This window comes from Trichechus manatus, unplaced genomic scaffold (genome assembly GCF_000243295.1).
Source record: "Trichechus manatus latirostris isolate Lorelei unplaced genomic scaffold, TriManLat1.0 scaffold00015, whole genome shotgun sequence".
Classification (NCBI taxonomy): Eukaryota; Metazoa; Chordata; class Mammalia; order Sirenia; family Trichechidae; genus Trichechus; species Trichechus manatus.
In genome coordinates, this window is record NW_004443951.1 from 11,290,079 (window position 1) to 11,312,730 (window position 22,652).

At 38.9% G+C, this 22,652-nt stretch overlaps 1 protein-coding gene across 1 annotated transcript in view; it reads left to right on the plus strand.

The window, feature by feature from the left end:
- Positions 1-22,652, plus strand: part of ZSWIM5 (zinc finger SWIM-type containing 5) — a 192,072-nt gene that overhangs the window by 84,486 nt on the left and 84,934 nt on the right. The gene's annotated exons all lie outside the window — the stretch shown is intronic.

Genomic DNA, 22,652 nt, shown 5'->3' on the forward strand with positions numbered 1-22,652 from the left:
AAGACCCTAAATCTCTCTTCAATCACTCCTTTTATGGCATGGCTTCCTAACTTCTCCACTAGCCAGTCTAACTTGCTGCCCTACATTAGATCAGATGATAACATGATTTTATAATCTTTCGTTTAGAGTTCCAGCAGTTGTCACAGTTTAGTTTACACCAGAACCACTGTCATGGATTGAATTGTGTCCCCCCAAAATATCTGTCAACTTCGCTAGGTCATGATCCCCAGTGTTGTATGATTGTCTACCATTTTGTCATCTGATGTGATTTCCCTATGTGTTGTAAATCCTATCACTCTGATGTAATGAGATGGATTAGTGGCAGTTACATTGATGAGATCTAAAAGATTAGATAGTATCTTAAGCCAGTCTCTTTTGAGATATAAAAGAGAGAAGCGAGCAGAGAGACATGAGGACCTCATACCACCAAGAAAGCAGTGCCAGGAGCAGAGTGTGTCCTTTGGACCTGAGGTTCCTGTGCTGATATGCTCCCAGACCAAGGGAAGACTGATGATAAGGACTTTCCTCCAGAGCTGACAGAAAGAGAAAGCCTTCCCCTGGAGCTGGCACCCTGAATTCAGACTTCTGTCTTACTGGACTGTGAGAGAATAAACTTCTCTTTGTCAAAGCCATCCATTTGTGGTATTTCTGTTACAGCAGCACTAGATGACCAAGACAACCACTTAATGTGCTTGTTTAAAATGCAGATTACAGGCCCCATGCCAAGAGATTTCAAATCACTGGATTTGGGATGGAACCTAGAAATCTTCATTTTAGCAAGCATCTTAGGTGATGTCCTCCCTGAAACTCAATTCAGGTAGTGATTTTAAGCAAAACAGTCTATTTGGGGGGTGGGGTCATTGTCATTGTATTTTTTCAAATCAAATGTTCTGATCTTTGCTCTTTTTATCCCACTGAAAGGAACTGCTAGTTGAATATGGGGCAAGTTTAGTAAATTTCAGTCAGAGATATGATGAAGCTGAACTGGGGCTAGTTTTAAGCTAGAGTAAGGCTGACTGAACAGGAGCAGAGCTGCCTTAATTAGGATCCTGGGTAGAGTGTAGTTCATGTGCAGCATGCCAGTTTTTTAGGAAGGACTTGGGTTTTATTCTACTTCTGAGTGGCCACCCACCATTCCACTGCTGCCTCTAACCTCCCAACTCCCTTCTTTTCCCATATGCTTTTTAATTTTTCCTTCTATATCTACAAGATGGAGAGGAGACAACACTAGACTAGGTTCACATTCTGGTTCTCTGCCACTTACTAGTTGTGTGACCCCAGAGTTCTTTAATTTCTGTACATCTCCATTTTTTTCACTTGTAAAATGAAAAGAAAAATAATGCAAGCACTTATTGCGTTAGTTCCCTTCCTTTGCTTCTCCCTTGCCTTCCATAGCCCCTTTCCCTTTCTATGTATTCTTTCCCTTTCTGTGTATCTCCTAACCTCTCCCCAGTCTCTAGTTGTAGGTAATAGCCATCAATTTAGTCTCCAGCTTGATGTCATACATCACATCTTGATTTGTCAGGGAATATAAGAACCATATTTAGAAGGAATCGTGGAGATCATCTAGGCCATCCCATCAGCATTGTTCCTGTCTTCTTTACTACCATATCCCCACAGTGCTTTGCACATAATAGGCAGTCAATTATAATTTGGATGAATAAATGAATGAATGAATGAATGAAAAATGAACCAATATCATCTGATGCAAAATCTTTATAATAATCTGAACTTTCTATGTCCCCCTCAACTACTAGACAGAGAGATCAATGACAGGGATTATGCCTTACTCATCACTATATTTTTAATACTTACCATAAGATCTTACTTGCAAATGAATGATTGAAATGCATAAAATAGGTGGTCACATTTTGCTTTAGTATTTCCAAAGATAGAGAACTTTTACCTTTCAGGGTAATCAAATAAAAAGCAACCAACTGTTTCATTCATTAGTCTGACATCTCAAATGGTGAGATAGTGATCCTTGAGTGTCTGAATGAAATGTTATGAGGCTTATCCATGGTTTTCTTACAATTTCAAGACCAGTCATGTCCTTATACCTCCATGCTTGATAGTGGGAAAGTTCACAAGCTTGTGAAGAAGATAGCATGAAGTATGTAGATAAGAACAGATAGTGTAGCAACTGATCTCAAGCAAAAACCTGAATAGGCCAACTAGCTGTCTGTTGCCACAGAAACTTCTATGGCAATGAGGCTCGGAGTCCAGATGTGCCACTAGACCTGGAATTAAGATGATTAGTAAAAATGTAAAGTCTGGGAGAAATGAAGTCTTGATTCATGCTACAGTATAGGTGGAGCTTGAAGGCATTATGCTGAGTGAAATAAGCCAGTCACAAAACAACAAATGTTGTATGACCTTACTTATTTAAAAAGACAAGAAAGGGCAAATGTATAGAGACTAAAGTTTATTAGTGGTTACCAGTGGCAGGAGGGAGGGGGGAAAGGGGAGTTAACAGTGATGGAAAATTCACCTTGATTAAGGGTAGGGTTGCACAGCTGATTGTTGTAATTGCTGTCAATAAGTTGTACACTTGTAAAAAGTTGAATTGGCAAAAGTTATGTGATAGATAAAAAAATTTAAAGACTGCTGAATAATGATACAAGGCAGAAGACATCTTTAATTTCTAAAGGCTTAGTATCTAAATTGAGGTATTAGAATAAAAAGATGAGAGATGGTAGGAAGAATGGAACTAAAATAGCACCTATAAAATGTATTGCTTTTATTTGCTAAATGTCTCTCCACGGTAGACTATGCCCTCCTCAAAGTCTGCGACTGGGCAAGTGCCAGGACTAAGTATGCATTTAGTGACTATGTGGGTGATTAAGCAAGCCACCCTGCCGTTCTTGCTCTTTGTTGCTATGACTCACCAAACCTCAAGTGCTGTGATACAACTGGTGTGATGAGAGATACTTTGCCTCAATTAATAATAATAATAATTATTATTATAGCTATGATTATAGTGGCTACCATTTCTATAATGCTTACTATATTGCAGGCCCTCTCCTAAGTGTTTTTATGTAGAGCAAGCTAATTTTTAATGCTCATAACAACCCTATGAGGTAGTTATTATTATCATCACAAATGAAGAAACTGAGGCACAGATACATAATCTGCCATAGCTAGCAAATAGCAGGGCTGGAATACAACTTAGGCATCCTGATTCCATAGTCTGTCTGTTAACCATTATACTATGCTTTCCTCCAGCTGTGCTTTTTGCTTGTCCAGCATGCTTTCCTTTACCTATACTTTTGATATTGTCATCCTTCTTTCTTGTGGGGAAACCACTCCATGTAGTTGAAATAGAGCTGACCTGTTTTCTTCTTACTGTCACAAGTGGGCACGTGAGAGGCCTGGCTGATGGACATACCCTGTGTCCTGGGGTCAATCAAATGCACATGCTTTTGGCTGGTGTTGCTAGTCATAAGGATTACATGAGCCTAAGGTAGCCAGTGGCTATTCATTCCACATTTAACAAACATTTACTGAATGCCAAGTCCTGGTGTCACAAAGATTAAGTGCTCAGGCTGCTAACTGGAAAGTTTGTCTGTTTGAACCCACCGGTTGATTCCACGGGAGAAAGACCAAGTGATCTGCTTCTGTAAAGATTACAGCCTAGAAATACCTGTGGGACAGTTCTTCTCATCACATGGGGTCGCTATGAGTTGAAATAGACTTGATGGCACCTAACAACAATAACAAGCCCTCTTATGAATAAAGCAAAGATCCCCGCCCTTGTGGTGGCTTGCATTGTAGCACAAAGGGAGACAATGATAAAATAATAGGCAAGTAAATTGTGTAGTGTGTTAGAAAGTAAGTGCTGTAGAAGAAAGGAATGATAGAATAGGGTTTGAAGGAATTTAGAGTGCTAGAGTGGCCATGGGGAGATGGGACAAGTTTCAGTATTTAATAGGGTAACTGGCTAGATCTCACTGAGAAGGTAATATTTGAGCAGACTTAAAGGAGGGAAGGATGTTAACCAAGCAGATACTTGGAGGGAACAGCTAGAATAAAGACCCTTCGGTAGGATTGTGCCTGGTATGTCTAAGGAGCAGCAATGACTACATGGGGCAGAATAGTAAGAAAAGGTAGTCAGAGAAGTAAGAGGAGGGCCAGATCACAGTGGACCTGTATAAGCCATTGTAAGAGTTTGAACTTTTATGTTGAATGAAATGGGAAACCTTTGGAAGTTTTTGAGTAAAGGAGTGTCAGAATCCAACATATTTTTAAAGGATTACTCTGCTCTGTGGAGAATAGATTGAAGATGGGACAAGTAAGGGTAGAAGCAGATAGACCTGTTAGAAGGCTAATGAAATAATTCAGGTGGAAGATAAGTGTCTTGGACCAGGGTAGAAATAGTGGAAATGTTGAGAAATGGTCAGATTCTGGAAATATTTTGAAAATAGAACAAGTGTGATTTCCTGGTAGATTAGATGTGGGATGTGAAGAGACTGAAGAGTCAAGGATGACTCCAAGGTTTTTGACCTGAGTAATTGGAATGATGAAGATTGCCATCAATTCAGATGAGGAAGGCTACAGGTGGAACAAGTTTTGTACATGTTAAGTCTGAGGTATTTATTAGACCTTCAAGTGCAGATGATGAGTAGGCAGTTAGATATATGAGTCTGAAGTTTGGAGAGAGATCTTTATCTGAGCTGTAAATTTGAGAGTCATTGGCATATACCTGTTGCCATTGAGTTGCTTCCAACTCATAGTGACCTTATAGGACAAAGTAGAACTGCCCCATAGGGTTTCCAAGGAGCAGCTGGTGGATTTGATCTGCTGACTTTTTGGTTAGCAGCCGAGCTCTTAACCACTGAGCCCCCAGGGCTCCCACTGGCGTATTAAAGCAGAGGTACTAATTGAAATAGCCAAGTGTTACTACCATTTGGTAGTCTTTCCTGAACCCCTTTCCTTTATGCTCCTATAACACCATTTGCTGATCTCTATCATAGCATTTACTCCCTCACTGCTCCTTATTATCTTAATATCGTCAGTACCCAGCCTAGTACCTATCACATTAAAAAAAAGAAAGAAAGTTACCATCAAATTGATTTGACTCACCATAACCCATGAGTTTTCTTGGCTGTAATTATTACGAAAGTAAATTGTCACGCCTTTCTTCTCCAGTGCTGCTGGATGAGTTCGAACCACCAACCTTTAAGTTAGTAGTCAGGCACAAACTGCGCCACTCAGGGACCTCACTTAACACATGGTAAGGGTTTAAATAATGTTTATTGAATGAATGAATGAATGAATCTACCTTAATCAGTGATTTTATCCCTTGGAATTGCTGTTAGAATATTATATTTATCCTGAGGTTGAACATCAACTTTGTTCTACCACAGGGTACTTTATTTTTTAATAAGAAAAAAAGCTCAATGTGACCACCATCAACAACACATGAGATCTAATCCTGCTGATCAACGTTCCCATTCTCTGAAACGATTATTAAATTTTAGCGCTATTTTCATAGGTAATATCCAGGTTTCTTTTTTACCCCCTGCAAGTTTTACATGAGAAGAGATAAAATACTATACAATACTTTTCCTGGCATAATATTTTGGTGCAGAGACTGGGATTCTATTATGTGGTTCTCGACTTTTGAGCCAAAGAAAGTTCTTCCTAAGATTTTTATCTTTTAGCTGTTCCTCAGTTAAGAATAGTCCCTGGGTGGTACAGATGGTTAAGCACCCGGCTACTAGCTGAAAGGTTGGTAGTTTGAACCTACTCAGAGGCACTTTGGAAGGCAGGCCCGGCAATCTGCTTCTGAAAGGTCCTGGCCTTGAAAACCCTATGGAGTAGTTCTACTCTGCGTAGATGGGGTAGCCATGAGTCAGAGTCAACTAGATGGCAACCAACAACAGCTAAGAATATTTGCGTTCATCTTCCAGGACTCTGCTTCCTTGCCTGAAGAAACATTCCAGAACCCTCTTCTTTACCCACATTCTTAGTCTTGAGGGCCCGACATGAACTACAGAGGAGTTCTTGAATCTAAGCCTGGATTAGATGGGGGAAAGCTTCACTAGCTTTTTCTGTTTCTCCTACAGGTCCCCAATAAGCAAGTTTGCTTCTTATGACTCACAGAAGATAGCTTTCCTTTTCCTTGTATACTTTCCTCTGTATACCTTCTGAGCTCTAGCCTGTTTGAATTCTGAGACCAGGACAGAGTAAACGGACGTTTAGCTCAGATCATGACTGTTTTATAAACAAACTTAAACTCAGTTTAAAAAAGAGAAAAATAAATTATGTTACTTAGATCATGAGAATTTATAAATTCACAATTCACAATTTGGGTATTCTAAAGGTGTTCAGGGAATCTTTCTAAAGAAGAAGTATACGTGAGGAGGAACATACTATTTAGCAATTTTGTTCCTTGCCTTTGAGGCTAGAGCAGCAAAGGAGTAAACAGCCATATAAGAACAGTGGGCACAAGGAGACGCTGGCCAATTGATGGAATTGTACAGTAAGAATGTAATTCTGATTCAGAAGAGTTGCTGACACCAGAGGTTTTTCCTTTGAAGAACCACTCTTCAGATCTAGTGGATGATTTGAATGCATTTAGAACCCTGAGTGAAGACTTAATAAGAATGTTGTCTATTTGATTTGTGTTTGTGTAGAATCAGGTTACTGTAGAATGTAGAGAAATGGTTTTGCTCCAGTTTCTAAATAAAATCAAAAGCATTGTCCTAACTGAATTTGTTTTGACATTCTTGCTGCCCCACACAGGTCAAGTTGCAAAATGGAACAAAAGAAGAGAGCTAGAGAGTAATATGAGGCCTTGAACAAAATGTTGTAAACGTTAGGAATGGCATTCTTACTAGTATATGAAACCTTTAAATAAAGAATGTTATGTGGGATATGCATTCATCTCCATGTTAAAAAGGCCATGTTGGAAATAAAATGTCATAGAGCTTAGAAAAGGTGAGGATTAAGATCGCCTAAAAATTAGTCTTTTGATTGCTATAAGAGTTTGATTATAGTTCATATGATATATTTATGCATAGGCATTTTTCTTTAGCTCATTTGAGGCTAGGCTTTGCTTGAAATGAGGTTATCTTTAGATGTTGGAATAAGGGAGCTAGCTACAGTTAGTCGGAACACTAACATAATAATATTTTTTGAGCACTTATGGTATGCAAGCCACTATTCTACTTGCTTTATATATACTGACTCATTTAAATATCATTTCAGTATATTCTGATGACTTAATTCAGTCAGTGCACTCAGCCTCCAAGAAGTATCCAGGAAATCTTTTTCATTCTGGAAAAGGATACCTAGGTAGTTTTTTAATGTTTTAAAATAAATCTGAAAACAATTTCAACAACTCCCAAAAATATACTTTTGATCACATAACACTATGGTTAATTGAAAACAGCTATGTATAAACTTTTCCTTTTGAAAAGCAGTTTATTACTTGATTTTTATTCTCATGCCTCCCACTCCATGCCATTGATGTAGGCTACTGAATGGAACAGTGTAATTTCTGAAGTCATTTCACAATTATATATTACCCTTTTCTGTGTTTGAACCAGTAACCCAGGTGATAGGTGTTAGCCTACAACATCCATTCTGGCAACATATGTACCTTGCGTATGTACACACCATTTCTGCGGAGAACTACTTCATCAAAGGAAGCTCTGTATACAGAGGAGTGTGGTATTTTTTTTCCCCAATCAGTGTTCAAATCTGTGTACTGAGCAACTGCAGTTTTGAATGGATTGGTTATCCATTGGTATACAAGACAACTTGTTCTGTGAGTCTTATGCTCCACAGAGTGGTTAGGGGAAAATGAAACTACTGTTTTTAAAGTATAATTATGTTTTATGCATGTTAGATTTTTAAGTGAATTTTCCACACAAATCCTTCCCATTTTATATTTTTTTCTACATACAATGCTACAAACATAACAGAAAAAAAATTCAATTTTTTAAAATACACACCAAATCCTCTTGTAGGGATCCAAGTAAAAGAACACTAGAAAACTAGGCTAATGCAAGGGTATCTCTGTAAGTGAATGCCTGGGCTTGGGAAGCCTCATTGTTCTTTAACTATGGTTGTTGGCACAGATGGAGAGCAGAGACCACTGCCTGCTGAAGCTGGTGCTGAGAAGGGGCCTGTGGCTGCTCTTCAGAGGTTAATACAAGGAAAACCTTGATTTTCCAGAGGAGTCTGGGAGGGGAGCAGATGGCCACAAGAAGGACCCTCCAGCTTACTCAGCTGCTCGGAGAAGCTTAGGATGACCTCTCTAATACAAACAAACCAAGTAGCTCTCAGGGTAATGGGGCAGCATCATTTGTATTCTCAATTAACAATACTGCTCCTCACTTTGCAGTTTCTCGCACCCTCACCCAGTGTGTGGGTGCCATCTGCTTCTTGTGAACTTATATAGGCCCTGGCCCTGGCCAGTTGGGATTGCTATTGAGTGATATCTCTGGGAAATGTGTTCTTAACAAATTAACTTTCACATGAGTTGGGTAGGCAGGTAAATATTGTTATGTCTGTTTGCTTAATTAGGAAACTGAGGCAAAGAGGAATTCAGGGACACTGGAATTAGAACTCAAGCATTCTGATTCCAGAGCTCTTTATATCATATTATGAGTACACAGAGCCCATTCTAGTGCTCTGGTTTAGGCTATAGTTACCCAGCTTTTGAATAAGGCTTTCTGGAAAAGAAATTAGTTATTTTGACGGGGCCTACGTGTCACTCTTGCTGTTTTAAGGCTTCATGTGCTACTGTTTTGCTAAGTGACAAAAAGGAGAAGAAGATTGGCTGCTTTGTTTTCTGCTGGTATACTGTTGTGGCCTTGCAGGATATGGGAATTAAGGTCTAATTTATACTATGCAGTTTCATCAAAACCAAATTTATTCAAGAGGAAAGTATTCTCATTCAATGGAGTTACCTAGTATATATACATTATATTTAAACTGACTATGAGAAAGATTACTTTTTTTGTATCACGGCTCTCCTTTTCTCTGCCATTGGCTGAAATAACATTCATTTTCATGCATTAACACCTGCCCAGGGGCCTGGTGAATCAAAAGAGCAGTGAGCAAAGTGGTTTTAATTGCCCAAGCTTTACTAGAGCCTTTCTTGCACTCAGAAACACAAAAGACTTTGAATGGTGTCAGAGGGCTGTACTGAGAAGTACTTTCCTTTAGAACTCTGAGCAGATGATTCACTCACTGTGCTGAGACATTGTCTTGTACAGATGAGTTCATGAGCCCGTCTTCATTCCAACTGTGAGAGCATCACAGAGCACTTGTCAGTTTCAGTTGCCTTGAACAATTGCCCAGGAATTCAAGCAGACTTCAGAAACTCTGAAGTCATTAGTATAGGACTTCGTCTTTGTAGAATTGTACTTGCCAATGACTTTTATGAAGTTTTGTATACGTAATTTAAACTATAGTCATGATTCGATGGCACACAACAACAGTCATGTTTAATATATTAGAGTGGTTAAGAGTACAAGCTCTGGAGTCAGACTGCCTGTGTTCAAATCCCAGCTGTACCGCCTACAGTCTTCTGATCTTAGGTAAGTTCTTTTACTTCTCTGAGCCTCTGTTTTCTTATCTGAAAAGGGCTATTATGAGGGCTAAATTAGTTAATACATGGAAAGCACTTAGAATACTGTCAGGCACATAGTATGTACTCAATAAATGTTAGCTAATAAAACTTCATATTTTATATTATTAAAAATGAAAAATGGGTTGTAAAAATTGGCAGAAGCATAACATCTGTTCATCTGAGGTGTAAACATGAATTATGGAAAATGATCTTGGTGCTTTAATATTATTAGCTTGTGCACAAATTATTGCTACTGTGCTCACCATCCCAGTAAAATTGTTTGCTTTTTGACTGATTTCATTTTAATCATAAAATCAAGACTTTTATAAACATCCTCAATCTATGAATCATAGATATGAATATATAAATTAAAGATTCAGTTTAGTGTTCATTTATTTATTCATACATAAACACTTAATAAGCCCTAACTATGTGCCTGAGATGAAAAAGACAACCTCTGCTTTCAAGGAGTTCACAATATAAAAGGAGAAGACAAACATGAAAACTATTAATTACAGTTAGGTCAGATGCTATAATAGAGATATGACTGATGAGAAATGAGAGCTCAGGAAGAAGCACTTAAGTGTCTGAAGAGATCAAGGAGACCTTCCCAGAGTAGGTATCATTTGAGTCAAGAGTTAAGGATGAGAAGGAGATGAGAAGGTCATGCCTGATACAGGGAACTTCACATGGACAGGCATCAAGGCAAAGAAATGGAGAAAACGTAACTAGTCAAGAATTTGTAAATAGGTTGGTATGTTTATGAGTTTAGAAGTGGTAGGAAACAAGTCTGAAGAGATAGAAAGAGGCTACGTCATGAAGGATTTTGAACTTTATCCTGTAATCAGCGGGGAACCATTGAAGGATTTTAAACATTTCAGTTCAGCAGACGTTATCATAAATGCTTATTCTTTGCCAGGCTCTGTGTTAAGTACCAGGAATATAAGATAAATAAATCACAATAGTAAGAATGACATGATTTGATTTCCCTTTTGGAAAGATCAGCGTGCTCATGTAATAGAAGATGGGTCAAGGGGTCAAGACTTGGAGGCAGGGAGATTAGTTTATCCATGCGAAAAATTTTTATGATATTGAGCTGAGGTAGTTTTGGGGGAGTTAAAAAGGGAGGAGCTAGATTGGAGAGAGATTTAGGAAGCAGAATCCACAGGATTTAGTGGATTTTGGGGTATGGAGCAGAGGGAAACTCTAAAGAAGAATCCCAGAGCAGTGGCTCCGGCCCGCCTCACCAGCCTCATCACATGGCACTTTACCGCTTCCTGTTTGCTCCAGTCACTGGTCTTCTCTCTGTTATTTGAACATTCTGTGTTCCTCTCTGCCTCAGGACCTCTGCATATGCTTTTTTTTTTTTTTTTTTTATACCTGGAGTCCTCTTTACCACTACTCTGCCATTCCTCATCTTTTCACCTAACTAACTTTTACTTTTTCTACTTATTCTATAAAATTTTGCTAAAAATGTCTTTTCCTCAACATACTCATTCCTTACCATTTGTTCTGAACCAAGTCAGGTCTCCCCTATTATACACTATCCTATTATTCTGTACTTCTCCTTTATAGCACTTAACACAGTTGGAATTAAATAATTATTTGTGGACTTAATTGTTTAATATCTGTCTCCCCAGCTAGAATATAAATGCCATAAATCAGGGATTATTTGGTCTTTTCGTGGATATATCCTTGGGACCTAACATATAGTAGATGTTAAATAACTACTAGTTCAATGAGTGACTTAAAATTGATTTAAGAGGTTAACATTTTTGTGTGTTTTTGGCTCTTTGAATTTCCTGTAATCCCAGAGGGAAAGACAAGTGCTATGACTTTTTGGTTAGCAAATTGAATCTGACAAGGGGACCACATATTGCATATTTTCTGCCATTTGACCCTATTAGGATTCCTTTTTTTGATCAGTTTGGTAATTGAGCATCATAGTAGCTGACTGTATATGAAAAAAAAATTAAAATTGGAGTAGTATGATTTAGCAATGTCCTAATTTTAAAAAAAAATTTTTTTTAAGAAGCTATACTAGATATCACTCTGATTTTGCTAGTCTAGGGAAATGAGGTTGATGTGTTAGAAACATTGTAGTGGAAATAAAATAAAATGTAGCTGACTCTGAAGCCAGGCTGCCTAGATTCAAATTCTACCTCTGCCACTTACTGATTGTGTAAACTTAGGCAAGTTAACTTTTCTAAGCCTCATTTCTTTACCTGCAAAAAATGGGGATAATAATAGTACTCAACAAATAATGTGTGGTGAGGCTAAAATGATATATGTAAAAGGACTTAAAAAGTGCTTAGCACATGGTAAGTGCTAAAAAAATTTAGTGATTAAAATTTATTTTTTTGATCAAAAGAAGCAATTGGCTATATTCAGGAAGTATATTAACTTGAAGGAAACTCTTTACAGATTTATTTTTCCCAGTTTTTAGAGCCCAAAATGTTTCAAAATATGAACTTATGGTCACTGTCATTTCTATTTGTATTATTATATTCAATATGCAATAAAATTGGGAAAAATCACATAACTTCTCTGAGCCTGTTCCTCTTCTGTGAAATGATTGTCTCTTAGGTTTTTAATTATTTGATTCTGGCTAGAGTCTCTCTCTTGTAAAGTAGGATATAAATTTCATAGGTGCAAATGTTGGGGCATCTTCATTTCATGTAATTCAGTTCTGCAGCTGGGAGTACCAGGTAGAGTTTCATTTGGAGGTAATGTATGAGCTAAGCAGCGAAGAATGTAAGTTTTCCTTATTTGGAAGAGAGAAACGATATATATGTCACAAATGTCCAAATGGAAAAATGGTCCTTGGTACTTCTGTTAGATCTGATAACGTTTAGTCCAAGGTTGGGTCTAGCCCCAAAGCCAAAAAAAATCCAAACCGGTTGCTATCGAGTCAATTCCAACTCATAGTGACCCTATAGGACAGAGTAGAACTGCCCCGTAGGGTTTCCAAGGCTGTAATCTTTATGGAAGTAGACTGCTACATCTTTCTCCCATGGAGCGACTGGTGGGTTTGAACTGCTGACCTTTCGGTTAGCAGCCAAATGCTTTAACCACTGCGTCACCAGGGCTCCTAGGGCCCAGTCCATACCCTTGATTTTCTAGCGTTGGTGCTGGGAAAGAAAATTGTTAAGTTAGCAGTTTCAGTCAGTTCCCATTTCCTCTTGTGCCATCATTCAGGTAGGAGGCAGGAGAATTAGAACTCTTTTGAGCCATGAGCCTCTCATGGGTTTTTTTTTTTTTAACAATTTCTTGCAGATCTTGAGGTTCTCAGAGTTCTTGCTGCACATTTAAGCATGACAAGCTCTAGCAGGAACCACTTACAAAGAAATTGGTTGTCAGGGGCCTGTGAGGCCAATTCTGTACTCTTTTTAGATCTCACCCTACTCCTAAGTGGCACTTGGGGCATGTTAATGGCAAGGAAAACATGGCACACTTATGGGATGCCATGCTAGTAGGGATTCAGCTTTTAGCAGGTATTCATAGAAGGACAGTGATTTCCTCGGAAGCTGAGTCACTGTCAGGGCATTGTGATATGTGATGGAGAAGGGGCTGCAGTATGATTGTATTTTTATATTTCTAAACAATGTAGAGGTTGGGTACGGAAGCTGCCTTGGCCACAGAACAGAAAGTTGAAATGATGCGTTCCTTTTTCTTAGGGCAAGGCTTGCTTTGCGTTTTTGGGGGAAATGCACCGCTTGCAAAACTAAACAGGAACTCCTTGAACGTATTTTGGTGCGTTATTCAGGGCCTGCTCCATGTTAAAGCACTTGAGCTTTTTTTTGGCTTGTGTGTGAAGTGACAGGGCCATAAGGGGAGCAGCTGCCCTATTGCCTGACATTTTTCTTCAGAAAGCCAGGTCTCTCTCAGGTCCACCATTCCTGGCTCCTTTGCACCAAAAAGAGTGCAAAGGAAGGAAAATATGGGTATATAGCTTTTATGGCCTGCTAGAACCATGAGCTATGAGTCAGAATCAATTTGATGGTAGTGGGTTTGGTTTGGTTTTGGGTTAGAGCCATTAGCCACCATATGTCTGTCAGTGGTAGCTTTTGCTATACTTACTCAATCTGTATGCTGAACAGAATATCTGAGAAGTTAGATTATATGAAGAACGTGGTATCATGATTGATGGAAGACTCATTAACAACCTGCTATATGCAGATGACAACCTTGCTTGCTGAAAGTGAAGAGGACTTGAAGCACTTACTGATGAAGATCAAAGCCTACAGCCTTCAGTATGGATTACACCTCAACATAAAGAAAACAAAAATCCTCACAACTGGACCAATAAGCAACATCATGAGAAATGGAGAAAAGACTGAAGTTGTCGAGGATTTCATTTTACTTGGATTCACAATCAACACCCGTGGAAGAAGCAGTCAGGAAATCAAAAGATGCATTGCATTGGGCATATCTGCAGAAGAGCTCTTTAAAGTGTTAAAAAACAAAAATGTCACTTCAGGGACTAAGGTGCACCTGACCCAAGCCATGTTGTTTTCAATCACCTCGTATGCATGTGAAAGCTGGACAATGAATAAAGAAGACTGAAGAAAAATTGATGCCTTTGAATTATAGTGTCAGTGAAGAATATTGAATATACCATGGACTGCCAGAAGAAAGTAGAGCCAGAATGCTCCTTAGAAGCAAGGATGGCAAGATTTTGGGCATGCTATCAGGAGGGACCAGTCCCTGAAGAAGGACATCATGAAGGTCAGCAAAAAAGAGACCACCTTCAACAAGATGGATTGACACAGTGGCTACAACAATGGGCTCAAACATGGCAACAATTGTGAGGATGGCACAGGAACAGGCAGTGTTTCCTTCTGTTGTACATAGGTTCGCTATGATTTGGAACCTACTTGATGGCAGCTGACTACAAAAGAGCTACTAGGGAAGCAAACGTTATATGTTGCTTCCTGAATGTCTGCCTGATGCCCGTCCCCCAGTCTATCCATTATCCTAATCGTTTCAAGTTCTACAGCTGATAAAAGACACTTTTAAAAACCCACAGTACTTGGGCAATTTGAACGTTTGATAATCAGGATGACTTTACAATATGTTATCTTTTTGTATTTTAGGAAAATGTGAATGAGGGTATCATCACAAAGATGATATTCAAGAAAAGTTTGTCTATTAAGTAGTTGTTCTTCCCATGAGTTCTAAGCATTTTTTGTGTTTGTTATTTCTGTCCATTTTTTCGTTAAGATCCCACCATGTGCCAGGCACTGAGCTAACCATGTGTTTGTTTCCTTATTTTAAAGATGAGGAAGTTAACAGAATAAGTGAGAGAATAAAAATTTTAAATAAAAAATAAATCCACCTCTAATGAAATAATAGATTTAAGCAGAGATCATCAATGACTGCCAAAACCATTGGGTGAAAAGCTGACAAGGAACTTTATAATGTATGGATCAGGCTAACGATACCTGAACCCACTGATGAATCTTAACAGCACAAAAAGAGAAAATCAGGCATTATATGTCTCCTGATGAGATCCAATAGAAAGCATATAATGTAACCTATGAAGTATTTTTTTACCAAAAAACTGCTTTGTTTGCATCTTGATTTGAACAAACCCCTGTCTAGGAAAAAAAAAAGTTAATTGTGAAAATCTCAACACTGGCTATTTGATAATAATGAATTATTATTAATTTTAAGTTCTTATCTTTTAGAGATACAAACAGAAGTATTTACCAGTGAAATGATATGTCTGGGATTTGTTTCAATATAATCCATGGGAGGTTGAGTGGGGAAGGAGTTGGGAAGGGGTAAAGATTAAACAAGTTTATGATGGATACATGGGGACTCATTAACTCTCTACTTTTTTATGTTTGAAAACTTCCTAATAAAACAGTTAAAAAGTAAAAAGTCAGAGCACACAGTGGATACTCAATAACTATATGTTAGGTTCAGTGGTTGTTAGGTGCCATTGAGTTGGTTCCAACTCATAGTGACCCTATGTGCAACGGAACATTTTGGTTAAATTCAATTAGGATTTTTAAAAATTAGGCTTCTACACTTCGTGTTTGCTTAAATCATCAGATTATTGATGGACATGTTTATGGCTGTTATGTTCGCAATGAGAAAGAAACACTACATAGAATATAGTAGCTTTATCCTCCTCGAGAGTAACTACACTTTTTTAAAAAATGCTGCTAGGTTACAGTAAGGTAAGGAGTACAAATATTTGAAACTGACTTTTTACATTTAAGAGATGTGAAGGGAAAAAGGAACTCCCAACGAGGAAACTTCTAGCCACTCAGAGCCTTCTACCTTGAGATCTGCCTAGGTCTGGTGCATGAGCTATACCAGCATTAATACAGCTAATGGACCCCAAACATTTACCCAGTATGAACTTGTTCCCAAGAGCATCATGGGCCAAAGCCTCTAGGAAGCCATATCTAAGAACAATATCGTGCAGAAAATTTCTTAATTGTTTTAAAATGGACCTGCTGTGGAGATAGCTGGAATCGAAATTGATACTTGACATTTTGGCTCTAATTCCAGATTAACATAGAGGGTTCAAACCATTATCAATGTCATAAAAACTGAAATTTTGGAATTTCAATAAACCTGAAAGTTACTTTCTAATAATGTTACTAGTTATATTGTGTTTATAGTTTATAATTGTGGTATTGATTGCCATACAAACAAAAAAACAAAAAACAAACCTGTTGCTGTCGAGTCAATTCCGACTCATAGCGACCCTGTACAACACAGTATTATTCAGAGGCAGTATAGTATAGCAGTTAAGAATATGGAATCTGGAGCCAGACTACCGGGGTTTGAATCCTGGTGTTGCCACTTACTCTACTCATCTTTTACACTCAGGGTCCTGGGGCACAAGCTTTTCTACATTGGCACACTCTCTTATTTGGCCTTTCTGTGGAGTCTTTTTTTACCAGGGCTTAAGCCATTCCTCAAGAATGTATTAAATACTCCCAACTGACCTGAGGGAAATTAAGAATTACTTTCTTAGCACCTGGTTTTCAGCAGTGTTGAAACTTAGCCATTGTATGTGAATCTCTGATTCTCTCAGCACGTTGTTATGATTGTTAGGTGCCGTGGGTTCCGACTCATAGCGACCCTGTGTACAACAGAATGAAACACTGCCTGGTCCTGCACCATCCTCACAATCATTACGCTTAAGCCCATCGTTGCAGCCACTGTGTCAGTCCATCTCGTTGAGGGTCTTCCTCTTTTTCACTGACCCTCTACTTTACCAAGCATGATGTCCTTCTCCAGGGACTGATCCCTCCCGATAACATGTCCAGAGTATGTGAGACATAGTCTCGCCATCCTTGCTTCTAAGGAGCATTCTGGTCATACTTCTTCCAAGACAGATGTGTTTGTTCTTTTGGCCGTCCATGGTATATTCAGTAATCTTCACCAGCACCACAATTCAAAGGCATCAGTTCTTCCTTGGTCTTCCTTGTTCATCATCCAGCTTTCACATGCATATGAGGTGATTGAAAACAACATGGCTTGGGTCAGGTGCACCTTAGTCTTCAAGGTGACATCTTTGCTGTTCAACACTTTAAAGAGATTTTTTGCAGCAGATTTGCCCAGTGCCTTGCGTCTTTTGATTTCTTGACTGCTGCTTGAATGGGTGTTGATTGTGGATCCAAGTAAAATGAAATCCTTGAAAACTTCAATCTTTTCTCCATTTATCATGATGTTGCTTATTGGTCCAGTTGTGAGGATTTTTGTTTTCTTTATGTTGAGGTGTAATCCATATTGAAGGCTGTGGTCTTTGATCTTCATCAGTAAGTGCTTCAAGTCCTCTTCACTTTCAGCAGTAAGGTTGTCATCTGCATATGGCGGGTTGTTAATTAGTCTTCCTCCAATCCTGATGCCCCATTCGTCTTCATATAGTCCAGCTTCTTGGATTATTTGCTCAGCACACAGATTGAAGAGGTATGGTGAAATGATACATCCCTGACGCACACCTTTCCTGACTTTAAACCATGCAGTATCCCCTTGTTCTGTTTGAACAACTGCCTCTTGATCTATGTACAGGTTCCTCATGAGCACAACGAAGTGTTCTGGAATTCCCATTCTTCGAAATGTTACCCATAATTGGTTATGATCCACACAGTCGAATGCCTTTGCATAGTCAGTAAAACACAGGTAAACATCTTTCTGGTATTCTGTGCTTCAGCCAGGATCCATCTGACATCAGCAATGATATCCCTTGTTCCACGTACTCTTCTGAATCCATGGCAGTTCCCTGTCAATACACTGCTGCAAGGTGCTTTTGAATGATCTTCAGCAAAATTTTACTTGTGTGTTATATTAATGATATTGTTCGATAATTTCCACGTTCGGTTGGATCACCTTTCTTTGGAGTGGGCATAAATATGGATCTCTTCCAGTCAGTTGGCCAGGCAGCTGTCTTCCAGATTTCTTGGCATAGACAAGTGGGCACTTCCAGCGCTGCATCTGTTTGTTGAAACATCTCGATTGATATTCTGTCATTTCCTGGAGCCTTGTTTTTTGTCAGTGCCTTCAGTAAAGCTTGGACTTCCTTCTTCAGTACCGTCGGTTCCTGATCATGTGCTACCTCCTGAAATGGTTGAACATTGACCAATTCTTTTTGGTATAGTGACTCTGTGTGTTGCTTCTATCTTCTTTTGATGCTTTCCTGCGTCGTTTACTATTTTCCCTGTAGAATCCTTCAGTATTGCAACTCGAGGCTTGAATTTTTTTCTTCAGTTCTTTCAGCTTGAGAAATGCAGAGCATGTTCTTCCCTTTTGGCTTTGTATCTCCAGGTCTTTGCACATGTCATTATAATACTTTGTCTTCTCGAGCTGCCCTTTGAAATCTTCTGTTCTGCTCTTTTACTTCATCATTTCTTCCTTTTGCTTTAGCTACTCAACGTTCAAGAGCAACTTTCAGAGTCTCTTCTGACATCCATTTTGGTCTTTTCTTTCTTTCCTATCTTTTTAATGACCTCTTCCTTTCTTCATGTATGATGTGCTTGATGTCATTCCACAACTCGTCTGGTCGTCGGTCATTGGCGTTCAACGCGTCAAATCTATTCTTGAGATGGTCTCTAAATTCAGGTGGTATATACTCATCTTTTGGCTCACGTGGACTTGTTCCAATTTTCTTCAGTTTCAACTTGAGCTTGCATATAAGTAATTGATGGTCTGTTCCACAGGTGGCCCCTGGCCTTGTTCTGACTAATAATATTGAGCTTTTCCAACGTCTCTTTCCACAGATGTAGTCAACTTGATTCCTGTGTATTCCATCTGATGAGGTCCATGGGTATAGTCGCCATTTGTTGGTGAAAAAAGGTATTTACAATGAAGAAGTCGTTGGTCTTGCAAAATTCTATCTTGCGATCTACGGCATCATTTCTATCACCAAGGCCATACTTTCCAACTACCGATCCTTTGTTTCCAACTTGCATATACCAATCTCCAGTAATTATCAATGCATCTTGATTGCGTGTTCGATCAATTTCAGACTGCAGAAGTTGGTAAAAATCTTCAATTTCTTCATCTTTGGCCTTACTGGTTGGTGCATAGATTTGAATAATAGTCGTATTAACTGGTCTTCCTTGTAGGCATATGAATATTATCTCTTAGCATGAGACCCGTTAATGAAAACTGTATTTTTAAGATAATAATAATAAACCTGTAGGCTATTTTATGGTTTTTCAAAACACTTTTGTAAGATAAGCAGAACAAGTATTATCTCCACTTTACTGAAGAGGAAGCTGTAGCCTACTTGCAAAGTGTGTGGCCCGGGACTATAGAGTAAATAGCAGATCCTAGCCTCTTAATTCCTAGTGTAACGTTCTCTCTGCTGTGTTATTCTGTTGGCCATGTCTGGTGGATGTAAGTCTGGAGAGGAACTGTTTCTCAACCCTGCACTTCTCTTCCTTAGTTCTAAAGTCTTTATCCATTCTTAATCATATTTAAATGCAATTCTTTGACTTTGCTTTAAACAAATGACAGCAAATATTTTTAAACCTGCAGAGCTAAGTTTAGTTGAGAAAAAGCTTTTGTGGGGTTTAGAAAATATACCTGGATGCTATGAAGTTAGTAAATTTATTCTGATCTTTTTTTGCTCTAGAAATTAATCTTAATTTTCCAGTAATGTACTTTTTTTTTTTTGATTGAACCTAAATATGCCTTCAGTAGTGTTGATTTTGCCATATTTAGTGACACAGAAAGAGAAGCAGTTTTAGGAATATGCTTATAAATTTAGATCTCGTTTTAATTAGCTATAATTATCTGAAACTTAACTTTGGAAAGTTTTCTCGTTGCATTTTTTGATTCTTCTAGGTCACAGTGATAGCTCTGAGACTTACACCAGCAGCTCTTCTTCTTTGGCAAATATTTCTGCAATAAATGTAAGATTGTTTTAAATTATTTTCCTGTTCACTTACAGTTGTGTAGTGCTGTTAAACAGATAAGTCTCAGAAATTAGCCTCACGTTTGTTCCGATCTCTACTATAGCATTTGGCACATTACATTGTAATAATCTATTTATGTGTTTGTGATTTTTGTGGCATCTTTTTTTTGTTGTTGTTTATTGATGTAGTTTAAGTGAAAGTTTACATTTCAAGTTAGTCTTATACAAAAATTTATACATACATTGTTATGTGACCCTAATTGCTCTCCCTATACTATGACAGCACACTCCTCCTTTCCAACCCCTAATTTCCCACGTCCATTCAACCAGCTCCTTACCCTCTCTGCCTTCTCATCTCACCTCTGAACAGAAGCTGCCCATTTAGTCTCACTTATCTACTTGAGCTAAGAAGCACACTCTTACGAGTATCATTTTATGTCCCACAGTCCAGTCTAATCTTTGTCTGAAGAGTTGGCCTTGGGAATTGTTTTAGTTCTGGGTTGACAGAGAGCCCGGGAGCCATGCTTTCTGGGATTCCTTCAGTCTCAGTCAGACCATTAAGTCTGGTCTTTTTACTAGAATTTGAGTTCTGTACCCCACCTTTCTCCTGCTTCATCAGGGACTATCTGTTGTGTTCCCTGTCAGGGCGGTCATTAGTGGTAGCCGGGCACCATCTAGTTCTTCTTGTGTCAGGATGATGCAGTCTCTGGTTTATGTGGGCCTTTCTGTCTCTTGGGCTAATATTTTCCTTGTGTCTTTGGTGTTCTTCATTCTCCTTTACTCCAGGTGGTTGGGACCAATTGATGTATCTTAGATGGCCGCTTGCTAGCTTTTAAGACCCTAGACGTGTGGCATCTTTAAAGGTGGTATAGTATAATTAAAAGAAAATGGACTTTGGAGTCAGTCAGACTTGGATCCAAATCCCAAGTCTATCCTTGCTTCCTGAGGGACCTTAGGCAAATTACTTAAGCTTTCTGAGCCTTGGTTTACACAACTTTAAAGTAAGGGAAATGAAAAATGATACTGACTTCACAAGGTTGTTGTGTTAAAGTATGGAAAGTAGCCCATACAGTTCTGCTGCATAGTAAGAGCTTAACAAATATTGGTTGCACCTGTGTTGTAGTGTAATCGTCTAAATTCATGAGGGGAAAGAATGAGGATCAGCACAAAGCTGGTTCCTATGAAGTGGAGTTCAGACATACCTCCACTCTCCAATTTCTTCACCATTTCTGACCCCATGGCACTCTACTTCTCTGCTGGGTTCAATAATTAGTGCAATAGCAACCCAAAACTCAAAGACCATACTCACAGTTATGTGGTTTATTAGGGAAGTAGCAGGCTGCAACTCAGGATCAGGATCAACTTGGAAGTATTAGGAACAACTCGGGATCAGGATCAGGAAACACACAGGCAGGGTCTGGAAGGCTCCCCTGAAGTGGAGAGCACATCCCTCCCTTCAGGACAGCTTCCAACCAGGACAGCTCTTTTAGCTGCTCTTTGCTGTCCGGCCTCTCTGCTGCTAGCTGGCGCAGCTTATGGCCAGTGTAGCAGCCCACTCAGCTTTCTCAGTTGCTTTTCACCATCAGGCCTCTCTACCGCTGGACCTCTCTGCCTCTCTGCACAGCCAGTATAGCAGCTTCAGGACTCCTCAGCTCTCACGTGGCTCTACTTCTCTGCCAGCCCAGCTGTCAGCCAGCAGCTCTCTCAACTGCAGCTTTTTTACCAGGACTGGGAGAATTTTAGATATAAGGCCTTCATGTCCCAAAGGACAAGCTCCCTTCCCAGCTGCTGTGAACCAGAAGGCCTATAAAACCTCTGCCTTTCAGCCATTTATATATCCCAGTCCTCATCAGCTATACGGTGGGGCCTTCCTCACCAGGCCAGAGTTCAGCCAATCATCAGTTAACCATGAGATATCAGTCAACCGAGATCTTCTACAAAAGTAACATCTTCTGCCAGCAGAGATAGGCTCTTCCCCTGGGCAAAGGTAACAACAAACCCTCTGGGGTAGAAAACACCCTGGGAGGTGGTCCTCCAAGTTGCTTCTCCAAAGAACCTAGGACAAAGGTAACAACTCCACAGGGTTTAAGGGAAAAATCTCCCAAGCTGTTTTTCTAAAGAACCAAGGCAAAAGGCCACATAAAGGAACTCATTGCACCACAGCGCCTCTACCCTCCCCCCAGCTGTTTTTTTAGTATTGCTAGGCCTAGTAGTGTCTGATACTTGAGGTCTTGTTAAACTTCTGTTGAATGTCTGAATAATTAGATGAATACATATTCTTGTCAAAGGAGAAGTAAAGAATAAACACTATTTTATTCTTATTATTTATAAGAATATTTAAAGAATTAAAAAAAGAATAAACAGTATTGTAGAATGAATTTATTATTGATTTGATTATTTTCAATTTAGTTATAAGTTTAAAATGTATTCTCTCTACATTTCAAAATTATTGGTGCTAGTAAGTAGCTAGTAAGTAGAGGTATAAACACTACAGGGTCTCACTATACCAATCTTTATCTTCATGTTGTATGAGGTTTCTTGCCCTTTAGGTATTCATTCACCTCATATGCATGTGAAAGCTGGACAATAAAAAAGGAAGACAGAAGAAGAATTGATGTATTTGAATTGTGGTGTTGACAAGGAATATTGAACTTGCAATGGACTGCCAAAAGAATGAACAAA